Source organism: Cydia strobilella, chromosome 16 (assembly GCF_947568885.1).
Source record: "Cydia strobilella chromosome 16, ilCydStro3.1, whole genome shotgun sequence".
Classification (NCBI taxonomy): domain Eukaryota; kingdom Metazoa; phylum Arthropoda; class Insecta; order Lepidoptera; family Tortricidae; genus Cydia; species Cydia strobilella.
The window spans coordinates 4,793,080-4,814,527 of NC_086056.1; the positions used below are offsets into that span (position 1 = coordinate 4,793,080).

At 37.8% G+C, this 21,448-nt stretch overlaps 2 protein-coding genes across 2 annotated transcripts in view; both read left to right on the forward strand.

Annotated features, from left to right (window-relative positions):
• The window catches only part of LOC134748361 (ATP-dependent Clp protease proteolytic subunit), a 249,647-nt gene that overhangs the window by 200,431 nt on the left and 27,768 nt on the right, over nucleotides 1-21,448 (forward strand). The window lies entirely within an intron of this gene.
• LOC134748346 (serine/threonine-protein phosphatase 2A 56 kDa regulatory subunit delta isoform-like) overlaps nucleotides 1-21,448 on the forward strand; it is an 83,436-nt gene that overhangs the window by 3,810 nt on the left and 58,178 nt on the right. The gene's annotated exons all lie outside the window — the stretch shown is intronic.

Here is a 21,448-nt window from a genome sequence, read left to right on the forward strand (position 1 = left end):
TTGTATGAATATCCCTAAGAACACTGCTGTTAGGATCCTTATAACACTGCGCCGGGACCCGGCTCGCCGCGCTTCTTATGAAGTTGATTTCGATCTCACTGGCAGTCATTTAATCTACAAATAATAGTGCTGGAGTAGAAAAACATGTCTAAAACACTTCTAACTCTTGTGTTTGTACTTGTACATGTACCTATTCCAATTTCAAAAGGTCGGTAGAGCACAAAAAAGCGTAGCTCTTCTTTTCTGACTGTGTCTGAGCCCTGAGCGACGTATATACGTATTCAAATACGAGAATTATTGCCCTGTGACGACCTTAGGTTTTATCGTATCTTTAATAGTACAGTATTTAATACCAAATAACGCTCCAGTTCTGCATGATCTCTTCCGACTTTCATAACCTCGTTTGTAAACAAACATATTGCATGGCACGCGTAACATGAGAGCACTCGGATGTAACTCGAGACAGTGACCTGCTAACGATTTGCATACCATGTGCATTGTTATCGTCAACACGTGCTCGCACACATGACATTTATTAGGAGTGACATTCGACAGTATAATGTCAGTTCAGCTTGCAAACTGAATTGATGGCGGCGCATCCATATTAAACAAATGCAAGCGTATGAGAGCGGCCTCGGTGCATTGTTCATAGTGTTCAAATCCCTTGGAAGCTCGACGCACGCAGCACGCCCCGCCGCTGGTCGGTCGCCACTGGGGCCGTACACTTGGATGTCAATAGAGTGGATCCTCATAATCATAAACGCTTTGAGCTAAATAGTAACGCTTGTCTGACACGTTGGGTGTTGCAAATGTTCATAGGTGTCCACTTACAAGCTTATATAGAAGCAGCTTTGACTAAAACGATCCTGACTGAAAAAAGGGCTCTTGCAACTCCATTTGTTTGAAAAGGTCTCCCGCTTGCGCTTGTCGCAGTTTCTGCAAAAACTACTAAGTACGTCAATACGGGAGTTGATTGAATGAAACTGAGAATTCCTCGGAGTCATTGCGTGAAGCGAACTATACATACCTATACTACACTACTATTTTTACCCATACTTTTATACATATACTCGTAGTAGTTTCAGTTTTAATCTGAGAATCCGATGCAACCCCTACGCGATAAGCACACTACAGAGATTAGTATTATTAGTACGGACTACGGGTAACAAGGAGTGGGCGTCCTCGTGCATTGAAATTACTTCACGTAGTCGATTTAAATTCACTTATACTACGTGTACAAAATGATGCCAACTCTATACTGTATCATATGCAAAAACATGGGAGCACTTAGTCATCTTCATTTTAGCCTCTTGTCGCCCACTGTTGAGCATAGGCCTCTCTTCGTGTACGCCACTTATCCCGGTCCTGGGCTAGTCTCATCTAATAGTGCCCCGCGATCTTCCGAACGTCGTCCACCCAACGAGCTAACGCACAAGCCAGGCGCTTCTTTAATCCAATAGCGCCCACCCACCAATCCGTTAACATTTTGGTCCACCTGCCTTCACTCTGCCTGGCAACACGTCACGCCCAATTCCATTTGCTTGGTAATAACGTCACTCAGTACCTATTTCAAAATGATTCGGACTCTCAGCAGATGTTCTGTTCTCATAGTTTCTGTCCTTTAATTAGTATCTGTACCTATAAGCATAAATTGTGTCATTAAAATTATAGGTAGGTTTTACCTACTTTAAGAGACCAGAGGACGTCACCATAACAACTAGCGCCCTTCAAATTTAATTAACCCAAATACGTGTGGGCCTGAGAGGCTTCAGAGTTATAGGGGTCAGACAGGACCTCACCGAACCTTCACGCACTTAACTTGTCAGGGAAACTATTTATAGCTAGCGGTGTCCCGCGCCATTTACTGCGCAAGATATTAATTGGCAATAATAGCTACAATGTATTAATCTAATATCAATTAGGGGTGTCGTACTGTCAAACGATAGAATGGGGTAGTTGACTCTTTGTGTTGTCGTGTCGAGAGATTTTATGACGTGAATGGGACAATAAACCTAGGCCAATCGGAAATGAAATATCAAATACAATTTTAAATATAGAAACAGTAAGTAGTAAGTTTACATATTTTTTAATTATAACCAAAAAAGCTGCGTTTATGAAAGAACGTAGGTGCCGCGAAGATACACTGTTATGATGGTTAAGTGTTATTTGAAGTTACAAGCCGAAGCACAGGAAATAAATAAAGCACATTAAAAATAATTCCCAGTGATTTTGGAGTGTGCACAAAAATTGCACGACTTAAGTTTACCTTCCCCTTTTCATCACTGGACGTCCAAAGTGTAGGGTAAATGCAATCCTTACGTTGTTAATTATGTTAACTTATCATTTATCCGCGAGACGTTGCTTCGTCATTATTATTGCAAACTGCTCAGGAATTGCCGTCATTTTTATTCCTAGACAAATACGATTTAGGTCTCTTGTAAGCAAAATCTAATAAGATATGACCGAACAATTGAGCTTTTCTAGTCTCTGGCCACTTTTCATAAGGTATGGCTGCTACAGTCAATCGCTCGTCAGTAAAAATAAATAAAAAAAAAACATTTATTTCAGACTAAAAGGTCCATACATGGTTAGCAAACATTACAATCTTATTATTATCCTATTATATTGCACAATTTGCAAATCTCTGACAACACTAGTAATTCCATCTATTCCGGGAAGCTCGTGTGCGCGATCGATTCCTCAAATAAGGATTCCAATTAACACGTGTAGGCTAGTTTCCACTCTGACGCGTTTCTCGTCTGTTCTCTTTGTAGATTGTAGGTTAGGGGATGTGGCGTGGGTTGCCAGACTTTCCACCAAGAGAATACCGCGACGCGAACATAGAAGAATTCGGTTATCTGCATCTCACTGCATGAGTGATTGAGATGGAGACAGATTATCTTTGAACTTTGTTCGTAACTGCCCCATGATATGATTACCCAGACATTTTGGTTTGTCGGGATTGTGACTGAGATTAATCTACTGAAGACTTGTAGATGGAAGGAATAATAGATTGAGGATCAAGGAGTTTTGTGCCTGGGGAGAGTGGGGACCGAATTTCAGTGTCTGTTGGTTTAAAGGTGTTATATGCAACTCACATTCAAAACTTCGTAAGAAAGAAAAGAAGTTTCGAAGTAAAAGATTTAGAAATGAATTGAAGTTCGTCGCTTGTTGTACTCGTTGTATTACGAGTCAAACTTTTTGTAATACTTGACAACAAAAAATAATCTTAAATGAAGAAGAAAATGGGCTACATTGTCCAATTTTTTATTTAGTGCAAATCGCCACACTGTCATTGTAACAGTCAAAATTGGCCCAAAAATTACATAACATTTTAATTTTTTATACAATTTTTTTTGTATGCATAGGTAATAGGTATGTCTCACAACAGTTTAAATTCGATGAATAGGTGTATAATAATTATTTCAAAAATGAATTCCTCGTCCCTAAATTATACTAAAATGATATATAACTTGCCCGAGTTGCTAAAAACAGGAAGAAATATAGCATAAATGGCCGACCCTCTCACCCCCCTTTTTGGGGGTATGCACGGTACGATCTTGTGGCTACCGGGCCAAATCAGCTTTGTTTTACCTAAGAAACAATCGTGCCAAGCGGCATCGCCTAAAACAAAAATGCATACTCAATGCGCTGCCTTGCTAAAGGGTCTTGTATGTCATCTCTGGAATTATATCAAGATTTTGAATTTTACATCTGATAACCCTAGCTGGGGCACATACATTGAACTATAGTAGTGGCACTAATTCCATCCAATTTATATACCGTATACTATAGTAAACAGAGCTGCACTTCCGGCCGAGTTCCAAGAACAAGCTGGCACTGCTGCATGTGTATGTACGTATACTATTATGTAGTTGCGTCAGTTCATTCAGTTTCACATCCTCTCCCTCCCCAAGGGGCGGCTAAAAATAAAGATCTCGAGTCTGTAAGAAGATAAGTTTATGACAAGTTTAATTCAAGTAGCCTCGATGTCGACTTATAATAAGTTATACTATTGGCATATATTGCCTACAATGTTACGCCATACGCTTAAATAAATGTAATGCCCTAGGTAATTGGTGGAATATAAAAAAACTTTGTGGAGTCACAGAGAAGACTCGGAAGACTCAATGAAGAATGTGAACTTGGTTTTAGCTGGAAAATCACAAATCAGTACCGTATAACCACCCATAGTCTAAAAGTTCCCAACTATGGTCCAAATTGTAAGTGTAATGTCTTGATGTCTTCGTTCAGGGCCCTAATGCATAATAAACTACAAGCTAATGCTATTAGGATTTTACTACCACACTCACTAAATACAGTAATTACACTAAAAGTTGTAGCTTGTTTATGCAATAGGCCCCAGGTATGACTATTATTTGAATGTTGCAGTTCTAAGGCAAAATATTTTCATAGATGGAAGAACTCAAGCTACACCAAAAAGACGATGAGTACCTGTATCAGGATTTTTAGTAGTAAATCACTCCCCACCCTTTAAATTAGGGGATGGAAGATTGTCATAAGCAACTTACAAAAATAAGTGAAATCCCACCAAAAACATTTTCATGTAAAATGTTGCCAAGACGAAACCATAAGGCTCGCAATGTCAAAAAGTCTTGTAGAGCCATGTTTCAAACTCTACAAGCCGTAACTTCACGAACTCTACACCTTAGTCAAATTATGTGGCTTGGCCGTTTCGCTACCGTCACATGGGCGTAAGGTGAAAAATTTATTTACTATTTATTATGTTTTATTATACAATAGTTCTTGTAGTACCGATACTTAATTACGGATTGAACTTGTCAATCAATACTTGTCAGTAGTTGTATTGTAGCACTGGAGTAGGTACTGGACTATAATTGGGTGGTTTTACGGTGGGTAGGCATTACATTTTGACGTTCGCGTTCAAGCGAAGTTCCAATCAAAGACTTGTCAAAATATTCCGGACATATAGTTCTGGCAATTACATGTTACTAGTAGACTCGAATCGATAGACGCCTGAACTGACGTCACATAGTTGGCATTTGCTTTCAATGACGTAATCACTTTGCATCGTTCGCATTCAGGATTGTAAGTATTCCTGAAGCTATTTAAAAATGCATTATAAAAAAGTAAAAACACGCGATTCGCGACATCCATTAGGTAGGTATATAAATGTATATACCTACTACCTATCGGGTTGGCTGGTCGAAATACTTTATAGATGGCGCCAGCATAAAAAGTGATTCCGGCAATTTTTTTTTTGTAAAAACATTAAATGATCACGGGTACCTATAGGTATAGAGGCTTGAGAATAAACACTAATTTATATACTGCGTCGGTGGCAATTTGACCTTTTATTTTGTAACAAATATTGGCATTTATTTACTCCATTCAGCAGCTCAATATTTATCACTAAAATAACATGTTATTCTCAAGGGTTGTACTTACCCTGTAAATTGTGCATGGGCGTCTACTCCCACACAATACAATTAAATGAAGCTGATATTGACGAGCATTAGCAAATAACATTTGCAGAATATTTTATTTCGAATCGAAGTAGCAATTATATTTGGCCCCGGGCACTCCAAGTGTTAAGGGTTGTGTTTTATTTAATGGAATACTTATCGCTATTCGTGAAATGCTACAATTGAAAATTTTGTTTAATTTTATTATTTTGTTGTTCCGGTATCGGAAAGTTCGATTTTTAAATCGAGGAACCTACCTCTTTGTGGCCTGGTTACAAATAACTGAAATAGCAAACCTTAGAAAACGCGATCGGCAAATATTTAGTATGAAAATTACCGGTAACTTCTATATTTTTTAGTGCTCCGTACAAAGCTATGTTCGCGTAGCACTTATTAAATAACTTCAATCTTGAACATCGGTTAAATTCGCTTTACTAGGAGACCGTTTGACGTAGATACTTAAAATTTGGAACAGTTATAGCAACTATCATTATTTTGGTTAGTAGTTGAGAGGGGTAAGCTGAATTTATTTTTACACAAATAGAATCGCACGTGGAACATTTTAACCTTCCCATCTCGATAAAGGTGTCAGTTCGCCAGCTACCCCGCAGCGCACCCACAATCTGCACTTTCCAAACATAAACAAGTCTATAAATACTTTGTTTGCCCCCCCGCCTAAAGTGGGCGTGGACCGGCGTACGCGCAGTGTCGCGTTCCAAACGCTTACATTTATACAGTTTGAGTGACGTACACCTCGCGACAAAGTTTACACCAAAGCATTCTTCACGGCTCGGCCACGACATTGCACGAATGGCGACGGCGGCGGCGACAACCATAGGTGGGAAGGAAAGGTCCGATCGATGTGACTCGCTCCAACCTATGGTTGCCGCCGCCGCCGTCGTTAGTCGCGCAATGTCGTGGCCGAGCCGAAAGAGTCACACGAATCTTGTCACACTTGCTTAAATGATATGAAACTTAGCATGATGGACATTCAAGTAACATACAGTGACTGTGATACAGTGAATGTGTTGAGGCACTTTCCCTCCAGGGGTCCAGCCTGGAGGGAAAGTGCCTCAAAACCTTAAGTTAGTTCATTTTGCTCAAAGGAAACATTATTTTATTTTTGATTTTCTTTTAAATTTTGCTTGTCTAAAAATATTCTTGAATACTAACTATTCGATTTTATGGATATTTTGTACGACAGACGAGTTTAGTAAGGCCTAATGTTTCTTGGAGAAATGTTATCATTAACATTAACTGTATCGAATAGTAGAATAAAATTGCGTGTTTTTTGTCGGTTCGATTCCCGGGTGAAACAAGCTAATTTCAAAAAATCTTTGAAAGCAGTTTTGTTTCTTTTAAAAAATAAAAGAATATTTCCTTTGAGCAAAATGAGCTAACTTATGATTTTAAGGCACTTTCCCTCCAGGGCCCATTCATTCTTTCCACACTATACCTATGTCTGGTATTAGTTTTACAGACAAACTTCTACACGGTCTATTTTATTTGTATTGTATTCCGGATATATTATGTTACTTGAATGTCCACGCCAAGTTTCATGTCATTTAAGTTTGTCGTTTCAAAATAGGAGCTTATCGTTTGTAACTAAAGTCGCCACAAGCCACAACTAACCTGTCGCCAATTTTCTCACTTGTGTTCGGATCTGTAGGTCACACAAGAGACATTCGGTCTACTCGCTGGACCATTAGGAATACACAAGCAGTGTAGAAATTTTGGGAGAGCCACGTGTGCAACGATTCGGGACGGGAATAAATCGCTTTGGATTTATGTTGACTTTGATGAATTCATGCGCGAGTTCGTGCATATAATTGAATAGGTAACCAAGAGTCCAAGAATCACAAAACTCAGAGATATGCAACGTGAGTCAGTATGTGGCGTTTCATGCCTAAAGGGTTCTTACGCTCCATGTGCATAAAGACCCTTCTCTGATGGAAAGCCACATATAATGTAAACGAGCATAGTACGGTTTTCTCATAGTACCGGACAAAGCTGACTCTACACGGACTTTGCAATACAACGTGTGGAATGTCACCGTAAACATCCAATTTCAATGAAAATAATAATTTCATGTTGTTTATAATGACATTACTACTCTAAGAACAAATTAAATTATTTTCTCTGAAAATATTTTTAATTTGTGTTTTTTCAAGTAGACACACTACTATTTAAACTATGAACTGAAATAAATGTCATATACGAAGGAAAAAATGACCAAAGCCAAAGTGTCGGTAAACGGGGGACGCTGGTTCGATTCCAGCTCTGGACACTGGAGGCTTTGGTAATTTTTTCCTTCGTATATGATATTTATTTCAGTTTATACATTACTACACTGTGTTCTGTCAAAGTCAGTGCAATTAGCTTAGCATAGGTACGTAGACGGTCTCTAGTATTTTGCTCTCGAGAGTATGTAATGTATTTAGGTAAATACAATTTGATTTATCAGTGAAATTAAACAATTTTTCCCAAAAAAATTACTGACTGCAAACACGAGTTTGTAATCTCAGCTGTGCGAAAAGTTTACATCACAATTTAAATTTGGAAGAGCCTCGCTGAATGATGTCATGTCCGTTGTAAATATTGGGCTTGCTCTAACGCCGACAGCTTAAATGTGTGCAAACTTCACAATTGGCCTTCCAAATTTAGCGTAAGAACGTAATAAAATGAGTATGCTTCAGGTTCCAGTGTTGCGGCCGTAAGTTTCGCGGCTGTCATGTAATTCTCGACAGGATCTCTAATATTCTCATTAGATATTTTCGCCGGTTTGTAGGAATTGTAGGATATAATATTTTTTACCACGCCAGCTCGTAAATGCTCTTGTTATTCCTCAATAACTAATGGGAAAATGGCATTTTATCCACAAGAAGGGCAAAGTAAGTTGATGCAAATTTTGATTGTTTCCTCATGTTGACTGCTATAATTGACTTTTAAATACTTAATGATATTGAATGATAAATATTTAATTTTAATGGTGTTCATTTGTTTTTAATTTTTAGAAGAACAATTTTCCTCGCGTTATTATGGTGGAAAATTTTGTGTTTCACTCGGTATCAAAGTGTGTTTAACCCTCGTGTCTCGAAACACTCGCAACGCTCAAGATTCCACTTTACAAATCACTCGCTAGCTCTCGCTCGTGGTTTTAGAAACTTGATGGGAAACAATAGAGACCCGTTTCCAACGCACATGCTCCGAAACCTTCCAATCAAATTATTCATAAATGACTCACTCAATCGAATGTTTATTTTGTAGAGAAAGTTCGTGTGTTTTTGCCCAAATGAGGAAAGTGATAGTTTGTGCACTAGACGCGAAAGTTTTGATGTTATTGAATTTTTGCTATTGATCGGAATGCTCTGAAAATAGCACAGACTGTTTGTGTCGGACTGAATTGTTTAAAATGTTCGTGTCTGCTACTGCGGCGGCGAATTTTGGCGGGCGTACTCTGTCCATCATGTTCAAGAAAGCTCAGGTGAGTTGTGTTATAAACACGGCGCTTAACACGTTGTAAATCTCTACGAATGTTAGCTTGTTTTTTATGGTTTAAACATAGACTTAAACACAGTAAGCGAACTGTGTATACAAACGTGCAAAAATAATAAGGTCAATGTGGAGAAGACCGTCTGTAAGGGTCTCCCTACATATGTCAACGCGGAATCGGCAAAAGCCGTCATTCGGCTCGGCTCGCATCGGCCGACGCCTGCCGACGTGCCGACGCCTCTTTCGCTCTTATTGCGCAGACATAAAGGTTTTTTCTATCGGCTTTTGCCGATTCCGCGTCGACATATGTAGGGAGACCCTTACAGACGGTCTTCTCCACATTGACCTTATTATTTTTGCACGTTTGTATACACAGTACAGGTAAGTCGAGCAAAACAACTCGAAGCTATTCAGGCCATTTTCGACGTCTAGTTATTTTGTGCTGGCTAAAGCTAGAACCCTGAATTTTCAGTGACATATAGGGCGTGATATGGCTTACATATATTCCCAAAAACATTTAGTTTTGAACTTGTAGTTTAAGAATTATTGCATGTCAAAGTTCTTTACTTTTGTCACTGACACTCACTCACCGATCACATAATTACTTCTAGGTTGCAAAACTAAGTTTAATTGTCAAGTTACTGCATACATATATATACACTGTGTTCTGTACGAATACTGCGGTCTATTTTAAAGAAAATTAACGAGTTTGCTCAGTTTGGCCTAGGGAACTATTTTCAGTAGATTTTATTATCGCTATGTCCTTTCTCTACCCCGTCTGGAATTAAAGCTCTTGGCACTAAAGTGTATGGCTCTTAACTCCTGGTTTAAATTACTATCTTATTGCTGAGGACTTAAGAATCTTTATTGCTAATCTACATTTTTAGAGTTCCGTACCCAAAGGGTAAAAACGGGACCCTATTACCAGGCTGTATATCATGAACCGTGATAGCTAGACAGTTGAAATTTTCACAGATGATGAAATTCTGTTGTATATCGCACTTGTCCTTAGTTAGTAGTCCTTGTAGTTAGTCATTATATTGTAAAAATAGTTTTGATAAAGAACTCATTATCAAAACTATTTTGACAATATAATTACTAATGGGCGGCTGACGGATGCAAAATATAATTATATCTACATCTTTTTTATCGATATCAAATCCCTAGCTAAAATGTGCCCCGAGTTATCACAGGTTTGATCATAAGCCCACGAAGTCGCATATTGCGTTATTTACAATTTATGATGGCAACTAACGGTGCCCCAGCGTCACCGGGCACAATTTGCATACGCAGCGGCTCATGACCCCAACTTACAGCGACAGAGTCCCATCTTCACACGGCTCCTGTATGACATGCGACCTTATGCCCACTGACATACTGACCACATCTTCACTGACCATAGGTGAACCTTCCGTATTTGCAATAAAGTTAATGAATTATTACCAGTGTGAGTTAACAGTGTGACAAAAAATCTCATTTACGAACCGAAATAAATGTAATTAATATTCTCATAAAAAGTAATTTAATTTGTTCTTAGAATCTCATTTACGTTATAGCAGTGGGGGGGACACTCCTTTTGGGTATTCTCGGCTCCCTTCGGCTCAACATTGCTCCGAGAAATTATTAGGGTTGACACAACTTGACGTCCCTTTGCGTGCACGACCACAGATAAGATAATGATTTTGACAACCCTAAATAGCCGAAAGGGATCATACCATACATTAGAAAGGGACAACATGGTTCGTCCCTGAATCGCTGTCAAACTTCGGTTTTGTAGGAAGTGTCCTTTCTGTACGGTAGTACTATTATTTATTCCGTGGTAATAGTCTTAATTGACATTTAACTTCAGTCGGTGTCATAATTTCATTGCGAACTTCTAGTGATATGTGACATTTTGTACTTGGGTTGGATGTACTCCAATCTGCATAGGCCTGCTTTGATTCCGATGCGCAAAACATTTACGATTGGAATTCGAATGAAGCGATGCGATAGCACAGAAGATTCACTCCCTAACAAAACGCGACTACTACGCGTAAGGCGGCGCAAGCGCGTGCAGGCGTCCGTTCCATAGCGGTGTGCGGCAATTACTATGGCAAAACCTCAAAATTGAGGCGGCCGCAGGTAAGTACTTATAGCATAGTATAAACAGGGCAAAGTATGTTATCTTCATACAAACGCACCGCGCGCGACTTGTATGTGTGCGCCATAGTATCTACGCGTCGCCGCACGCACACTCAAACAAAATCTCGACCCGTTTCTCAGTGCGCCAGCCGGGGCTAACACCGCACAAGGTTCGCGCGTCACGGCTTTTCGGCACCGCTAAATAAATGAAAAATGTGTGATAATCGCAGGAGAACTTATTTCTCAGTATTGTAGATAGGTATAGTAACTAAGTACCTACTTACTGTTATAAATCGTAATCCATACTAATATTGTAAATGCGAAAGTGTGCCTGTCTGTCTGTCTGTTACCTCTTCGCGCTTAAACCGCTTAACGGATTTGGATGAAATTTCGTATAGAGATAGTTTGAGACCCGGGGAAGGACATAGGATAGTTTTTATCGCAGGAATCATCCTTTACGGGTGTGAAAAGGGGGGTGGTAGTTTGTATGCAGGTATGATATAAACGAGCTCCACGCGGACGAAGTCGCGGGCAGAAGCTAGTTTAAAATAATACAACACAAGTAAAAAAATACTACTTCCCGGCCCTTGCCAATTTCTAAGCACTGAATTAAAATTTAGCTAAAAGTGACAACCCTGAGACAGGCAAGTACGGTAGGCAATTATATCGCGGATTGGGCCGGAGATAGCCTACTGCCCTCTTTCTTTATTCTATGCTTATAGCGACGCGACGAAATCGCGGAGACACGCCTGGCGATAGCATTTTGAACCTGATGGTAGAGAGTAAACCTTAAACTATTCAAATTAGGAAATGCCAATAGTTATTTAAAAGAGCGTACTCCCATCTTAAAGGCCGGCAACGCACTTACAATCCCTCTGGTGTTGCGGGGGTGTCCATGGGCGGCGGTAATCGCTTACCATCAGGTGATCCGTCTGTTCGTTTGCCTCCTATATCATAAAAAAAACCATCTTCCTCAATAAAGGTTTTATTTAAAGCCTTCTTGAGCCTAGTCAATTTGTGTAATATGTCCTATAATATTGATTTATTAAATCTATCTCTATTAGAGTTCGTCTAAGCTAACTTTGCACCGTCTTGAATATAACAAAGTGAGGGGTTCATAGAAATTTGACATTAATGATTACAATGCCACACTTTGTCATTGCAAATGGCATGCAAAGTTAGCTTGGTCCAACTCTACAGATCCGTACAAGGTGGTGGTGGTACTTATTTTATGTGACGTAAATGTTTCAAAATTTCATAATATAGACTTTAATTATGAGGTCTGTAAGTACATACTAGGTCTGTAGCGTGTACCTATATACAATGTACACTGTACACCTAATACGAATCTCAAAGTGACATTTGACATTTTAGTTCGAGACGGTGGGATCACATATCTGCAAAGTGCTGCAGCAGATTTGATTTCGTTGCGGAACTATTCAGAATCCGTTTGATGCGCCACCACGAGTATTTTATTCTTATTCCAACGCATTTTGAGCTAGCTGCAATGATCGAAAAAGGTACGAGTAGAGCTGAAGTTGATAAATAGGTTAACAGATTGGCGACTGGTCCAAATAACTTATCTGTTTGTGTTGACCGTCCTTCAGATTGATGGACTGACGACAAAAGATATGTTATCCGTTCATCAATTTAATGTACTTATGACATTCGAAAAATTAATTTCTGCGACTAACTCAGAAACATCACTCATACGTAGATTTGAGCCATCCACGCGACCAATTACGTTTTTGGGTCTTATCTTCTTTAAAATCGTGTATTTAATTATAAAATTAATGAATAAAAAGATGACCGGATGCAAACTTTTTTTTGTAAGAGAGTACCGCGAAAATTGAAAATCACGCAAGTGATAGAGAGGCAGATAACGAAACCTCAGGTCTATCTATATTCAACGTTATATATGTTTCACACAATTAGGTATTAGAACAATGACGTATACAATACCGTTCCGGGCACTGACACAAAACCAATTTAACGCGCTCATCTATCGTAAGTGCCTCTAAAGACTTATTCAAATATGTACCTTATTGTATATGAACAAAGTATACAATCGAATGAGTTTTCATATGCATATACTGTGGAAATACTAAGCACAGTACGATGACGTCATTGTTCCGAGGTGCGATATGCCATTAGACTATTCAGACTATTGAAATAAATCTTTGTAATTGATCGTGGCGATTGGTGGAGTGTTTTCTGATGCGTTATCTTTATTAATGGATGCTCTATGCATACCAAGATGTATCACCCGTATTTCTAACTGACAATAAACCTTATTCCAAAGATATAAGGTTCAGCATTATTTAGTTAATGGTGTTGCGGTAAGTAAACCCATCGCCATATAGGTATTATTTAATAATATCTGGGAGACCGAGCTTTGCTCGGAAAACATATAAAAACTGAAAAATGCTCGTTTTCCTAGAGTTGCCTACCTACTAGACCGATTTTTCGCCCCCGAAAACCCCCATATAGCAAATTTCATCGAAATCGTTAGAGCCGTTTTCGAGATCCCCAAAATATATAGATATCCAACATTTGCTCGTTTAAAGGTATAAGATTATTGTCTAAGTTTGCGTGTGATACTATTTGAAATTAAATCGATGGATCCGTTTTATTTCATGGAATGCACCCTATCTCCTCATCCTACATCCTTAGTTTTACGGGATCGGAACGAAGGGTTTTGAAACTTTTAAAATAAATAAAAACTTTGTTTATTGACTAAGACCCACAAAGAAATAAGTAGATAAATACATTTTAAAGCAACTACTTAGGTGTACCACCACCATCGCTTTCGGTTAGAAACGGCCGGACGGAAGCCGTAGCCACGGGCGCCCGGTACACTATTGGCAGCGGTCCGTCATGATCATGAGTGAGCTACGAGCGGTCGGGTTGAGCTAGAGCGAGGCTAAAAGGGTCGCTGAAGAGAGAAGAAGAGGAAGGCGTGGCGCGAGCTTGTGAAGGCCCTTTGCACCTCTGGGGTGCCATAGGACAAGAGCAACAACAACTTTGGTTTAGGTTTTAGGCGACTGTAGACCTCGCAAACCCCCATGGCAATGCCATTTTGAAAAAAATTTAGAACCTGAATCGACAAATTTTTTTATCGAACCTGCTCACCAAATTTCACGAGAATCGGTTGAAAAAAGCGACCCGTAGGTAAACATACGGACATACGAAAGAACCTGATCGGTCAAAAACAAATGTAACAGCCGATAAAACAGTTAAGATTTTAGGACAGTTACAAATGTTATCGACTTAACTACTGAAATCTGTTTAGGTATACTCGTATGTGATAATGTTTATTAACATCGTTAAAATGTACACCATACACGTGTCACTCTAGTTTAATAACGACCTTCCCAGAGTAGACACCAAATTCTATTTATTATATTCTAATGTATCGACGTTACCGCAGATGTGGAGGCGTGACGACATACACATTATTATAGATATCGGCCTTATCTCTATATCATTAAGATTCGTATATTACTTAAGAATATTCACAAGGCATTGTAATGTTAATTAAATAGTGGCTTTTTTGTTACGCAATTCATGTTTTACAAACTGCTAAGACATTGAGAAATGCGATTTTCACCGTATTAGGCCCTCTGGTTCTCTTCTACGTGAGTACCTACAGTCGCTAGATATTTTTGACTACCGAGGCCGCTCCGATATATCTGATGGCGACTGTACAATTCGATTCGGTGGCGTTGATCCGCCGGTTATAATATCGTAGCCTTGACATTGGATATTGAATTGTTGATAATGTTTATTTGATTGGTTGAATATTTACGTTTGCGCCAGTAAACAATCTTTTCAATAACGTCGGGTCAATCGATTGGATTTCTTGACTTAGGTACCGTTTTCCCGGAAGGAATCAACTTTAATAAACGACGAACTATGTAGGTACTGTAAATGTAATGCTCATAGGCTTCCCGCAATGTATAATTTGTACAGTCATCAAAACTATTAGCTTAGCACCCCTGCATACAAATGTCAAGTCGAGTTAGATAATGTCATTAAAGCCATTGAAGAATATGGCTGTTTAGATTATATATAATTAATCCAATAGCCCTAATAAATAAGAAATATCAAATAACTTTACAAAAGAAAAACTACCGGTCTGAATATTACACCTGAAATAAGACTGGATTACCGTATTGTTGTATATCCATTTAGCCCCTAAATTTTAGGGCATTTAATAAATAATAATAATAAATAATAATTAACTTTGTGTTCATCATGAATATGATATGATATGATATGATTTATTTATCTCACAATATACAATTGCACTTAAAATTACACATGGTAGATTCTTAGGAATCTATATTGTGATTGTCGGTTTTTTACATTACGAATAATTGAATATGAAAAATAACAGAGACAATTAAAATTACATTCAAAATTATTAAATTACAATAGTATGTCAGCAGTTTCGTTAAATATTTCGTACATAATAGATTAAAAAACATTCAATAAATTAAACAATTATCTAGAAAATAAATTCGCCAGGAATGGGTCGTTATTAACTCTATAAAATAAATAAACAAAATTGAGCACTTATGTCACAGAAATTAAGGTCACCATTAAACTAACAAATAAGTAAATTACAATAAACCTTACAATTCCGATGTCAGCAAAGTACTATTTAAATAAATCTAATTAGTGATTTCATAAAACTCCTTTATGGAATACAGTGGGTTATCCAATAAAAAGTTTCTCAAACGGCTCTTAAATTTTCTGTCAGAGAAATACTTGTTTGTTCCTAAGTTTAAGGATGTTATTTAATGTAAGTATTTATTTCTTTATTTGTAATATTTCTTAGGATAGGATTTTATAACATGAATATAAAAGTAAAATACAAAAACACGTACAAAAACAATACAAAAAAACATATAAACACATTATAAAAGACCTAACCTAGAGTGCCGCCAGCAGTGGGGTAGGGTCCAAATTGCCGGTGGTCAGGGCCGTAGAGAGAGGAACCGTCGGACTATCCGCGCCGTGTCCAAGCTCATCGCCTTCTGCATCTGACCCTTGATCCAACCACCTAGCGAGAGTCTCTCAAGGTGTTGGTCGACTCTTCGCTATGAGCCCGTTCGCTGAAACGACTATCGGGACAATGATAGTTGAATCAACATCCCACATATTTAGCGGTTATCTCGTGAGCCAAGTCTAAGTATGTATTTATTTTATTTAATCGTATGACTTAGGAAAACAGTTATAAATACAAATTTAGTCCAATCAGCCACTCGATGGCCTCGTCGCTAAAGACGATCAGGTCTTCTGGAGGGCCATTGGCATAGCGCGTTATGGGGCAATCCTCTATTATGTTTGATTGTTTGTGCAGCCTCGCCACAACTGCAAGCCGTGGAAGTATTTATTTATTATTAGTATCAGATTAAACAGTCTCGGTCATGTAAAATCTATTGAACTTACCGAAGCATACCTGACATCTACTCCAAACATTCCACAGCATATATAATATTATGCGAGTTTATATTGGCATAGACTATAGAGTAACTTATACTAGAGCGGTACTGTCATAGTAAATTTTGTAACCCCAGTAAATTCACTGCCATCTGTCGACACACTTTAAAACTAAAAATTAAGATTTATAAAAATACGATAAAATGTATTTAAATGTGGATAAATGATTTTTTTTATTTGCATTAATTATTTTTATGATTTTGACCCATGTTCTTTCATTGATATGCGTTAAAATTGTTAAATAACAAACGAAACCGTCAACGCCATCTATACGACAGTCGGCCAAAGCTAGTAGCGCCCTCTGAACAAGAATCAAATTTTCTTGATTTTCGAGGCACGTTTTTTCCTTAGACTGTATCCACCTATTACGGAGTTATATCTATCTTTGATATTGGTATCATATCAACTCGATATATTTATTGCACACGCTTCACTGAACGTCGACAGTTATTGATTTACAAGTAGGTGTAGGAACGAAAAAATGCGGAATTAATTTACAAATGTAAGCCTTTTTATAGCTTCTAACGTATCGATTTGGTCGGAATATTCTTTCGGTAATTCCTCTGCTTCCGTTTCATAAGCATGTGCCTGATGTGCCGAATAAATTAGCAAATTTAAGTGGCTTATTACACCTAAGGTTTTCTTTTATGGTTGCTTTGCGACGAAGTGTTTAACTATTGTGAGATGAAAAGCGCTAGAGGCGGGCCTAGCTAACTTGGCATGGTATTTGTAGTGACAAAGTGTGGCAATGTCATCATTAGTGACAAATTTCAATATGACGTTTATAAATAACGATGTTTGAAAATAGATAAATAACGGTATTGTTATGTTTAGCCCATTCACGCCGATAGCTTATCTATAATAGATAAGCGCGCAATCAGATCAATATAGGATATCGATTGGCTTTGCTATCACGAATCTAGACACTAGCTCTTTTCTACGACACAAGCCGTTTATTCGATAATCGAGGTTGTTGATAACAGAGATGGGCATTAATCGATTAATATTTTAGTTAACTAATCAATCGATTAAAAATATCAATCGTCATTTTTTAATCGCGATTAATTTAGTTGCGATTAAATTAGTTGTGAGAATGTTCGACTAACAACTAAATTAGTTTTAGTTTCAATCGACTAAATTTCACGATTAAATCTATATTAAAACTACGTAGTCGCCCGTTTTTGCATTTTTTATCTTGCAATATGTAACTACAAGTACGTATGTATGTAACATACGGAGGTACTCGTATGTTGTAACTATGTTAGTTTGGGTGGAATTTTGCGACTTATTTTGAAGCAGATATCTTCATCCGATTGAGCTAAAATTATAGTTTAACTTTAGTTTAACTAAATACATATCATGGTTGCTTTTATATTTAATATACAAAGTTTGATTTATATAATTGTGTTTTTTTAAGTGTTATTTTACTAATGCACAAAGTACCCAGTTCTTATTTACCCTTAGATAAGAGAAATTTAATCCAATTTCAGAGAGATGCACTACTTTAGTAGCAAAATAATAGTGAGAACAGATCTCACTCCTTAGAAACGGTGAAAATATCGTAAGTAATACATGACTATTTTATTTTTAAACATCCGTTAAGATGTCCTAATCAGTCTGTCAACATAGCCATACCGAGGTATTCTATTCAATTTGCTTCTAACATTAGTCGCGAGAAAATAGTCTAACTAATTAGTCGATTACAAAATTTAGTTGTCCGAAATCAATCGGCAACTAATTTAGTTGCAACTAAATTAATTGCACTCTATACAACTAAGATTGATCAATAGTCGTTTTCAATCGTCAGTCGCAATTAATTCTCGTAATCTTAATCGTTAATCGTTAGTCGATTACATTTTGCCCATCTCTGGTTGATAATAACTTTGCTTAAACAAATTTTGGTTGAAAATGTTGGAATATATATGTCCGCGGTATGAAACCTAAATTATGCTCCGATATATATTTTCGGGACAATCTTATACGACGACCTAACCCCAAACTTAACAAAGCTTGTACTATGGGTAGGTACTAGGCAACGATATACCTACATATTTACATAAATAAAGAAATACCTGCATGGAAAACATTCATAACTCATAAAGATCAACGCATACGATATTAGCACACAAATAAAGGCCCTTACCCGAATACGAACTCCTCCTGGGACTCTAGCTTAGTAGGCAGGGTCACTACCGAGTACCGACTAAGCTAGGAGGTCGTTATATGTAAAGGGATAGGTAAGTTGGCTATGATAGTCTTTATTTTAATTATATTCTGGTTCTGCAAAGAAACCCTTTTCTCTCCATATAATTTATGAGGGTATAATTTATGAGCCCCTTGAATCGGTCATCTTTACCAATTTATAAATTTTTCCTTTGCTCATATTTTCCTTAGGCTTTCGGTACCTAAAACCTGAAATGTCTAAAGATTGTTCGACGAGAGTAATAAACACATTTTATTGAAAAGGATGTTTAAACAAATGTTGCTAATAGAATGGCTTAATAAAACCAACAAAAATAAACGTTTTGTGAATTTAAATCCTTTCAAAAGTGTACCGTAATAAAAACGAGTTTTATGGAATCTAATTCACGTATTCTCTCACGCCTATACCTGTTTTATTTAAAGACCTGGATAAAAATATTTCCCTGCTTTCGCATATTCAAATCAGAATCTTTTTTAAAATTAATCAGTTATAAAGCTCGTCAATCTCAATAGAATGTTGTAATTTCATGCAAATTATATGACGCGGCAAGAAAAAATCTTTATGTTTTCATTCATAATAAGCGAAATGCGAGAAGCGATACGATGCATGAGGCAAGGTTATAGAGAGGTAAAATAATATAGCGTCCTAAACAGAGCACTCAATGGACTTTTTAATTACATTTCTATACAGGTCACCCAGAAAAATAGTAAACTACCACGAAATACATATATACTATTATATATGCTACGTACAGAGTTCTCACTGTGACCTCACGAATCAACTCGTCCCTCCACAACGCATGACGTGTTCTCTTTCTCACTTATACACAATTACGGCTCGGAAAAATTAAGAACCTATTCGGTCTGTGTATGACTGTTGCGCCGCCCTGACGGGCATGGGAAACATTAGTTATAGACAGTTTACAGCTGTCAAATATATGAAGATTTAATATATGAATATTTTTCTCACCCCGTGCGTTGTCATCGTTTTTATTTCCCCCACCACGTACTTCGCACATAGCCAATTGCCAACCAACACATTTACCAAAGATAGATATAACTCCGTAAGTTATATCTATCTTTGCATTTACCAATGACGCTACTTACAAAAATAATCTCTAATAATAATCTATGTCTATGTCTACATATGAAACCCAGTCACATCTGGAAGCTGTGCAAAGTAAGGTCAGTAGATAAGTATTGAGCAGTTCTAGCCAAATGGTTACGCATGCAGCTACCACACTGGAGGTCGTGCGATCTTGAAACTTGTGTTTTAAATATCTTTTCGCACTTATGACTTTCTTCTCATTCATGGAATAAATCGCGAGGAAACTGAATGTGGGTCAGATAGCACTGCACCGGCAGTAATTTTTTAAACTCTTAGTACTTTTTAGGGTTCCGTACCCAAAGGGTAAAAACGGGACCATATTACTAAGACTCCGCTGTCCGTCCGTATGTATGTCTGTCTGTCTGTCCGACTGTCACCAGGCTGTATCTCATGAACCGTGATAGCCAGACAGTTGAAATTTTCACAGATGATGTATTTCTCTTGCCGCAAAAAAAAAAAAAAAACAGAATAAAATAGATATTTCAGTGGGGCTCCCATACAACAAACGTGATTTTTTGCCGTTTTTTGCGTAATGGTACGGAACCCTTCGTGCGCGAGTCCGACTCGCACTTGGCCGGTTTTTTATATCTACGCGTTAGTATCGACGTTCTAAAAAAGATGAACAACATTGTTAACAGTCTTCGAGGAGGCGTACATTAAATGCTGGTACATACGTGCAAATGATCTCCTAGCCCACGCATCGCAATGTTCCAGCCGGTCTAAATATAAGACCTGTCTCTCGACTCAATCTGCTTATCGTCCGTTCCGGTCACCGCGGCAACATTGACATTGAATCCCACATCTATTGACCTAAATACGTAGGGCTGCCTCTACAAGATAAAGATCTTATTGTATCATAAAGCCCATAAAGGCTTAATGAATGTCGATGGTCTACGTACCTACTTATCATTATCATTAAAATGGCTATTGGTCCTGTGTTCATCAGACCGGCTAGCATGACTTGCGTTCTCGCCCGCGACTTCATACATGGAGCGCGACCTGTGCGACTTCTAGATTGTTTTCATGTCTATAAGCCTAATCATCTTGTTCATACAAACTAAGAAGCCTCTATTAGTAAATACATCAAATCCTGACTTTTCCAAAAGAACTAAAATAGTTCCACAAGGCATAGTATTTTTTAATGTTTACACTTTCTAAATAAACTGCAAGAATTAGACAAGGTTTGCGCAGTAGCTACAGACACATCAGACGAAACAGACAATATTGAAAAAGGGTGTCTTTATAAAATCGTTAAAAAAATTACAAATGCCCATGAAATATCAGAGAAACAGCGGGTATATTTACCATAAACAGTTCTTATTTATCTCATAAAAAATGATATAATACGGTTGGCAACCCTTCGTGAACATGCCGTTTTATTGCGTCTCATATCGTAAACTACCGCTTTATTGATATCCTGGCGACCATCTTTGATGGCCTCCATTGTTCCTTTATTGCCGATCGATATTGTTTGTGGATCAAGTAAAGTGTGTCAATTGAGCCCAATTTGGCCAGAGATATTTGGCTGTTTAATTTGTGATGTGGCAAAAGAAGTACCTGGAACAGCTCG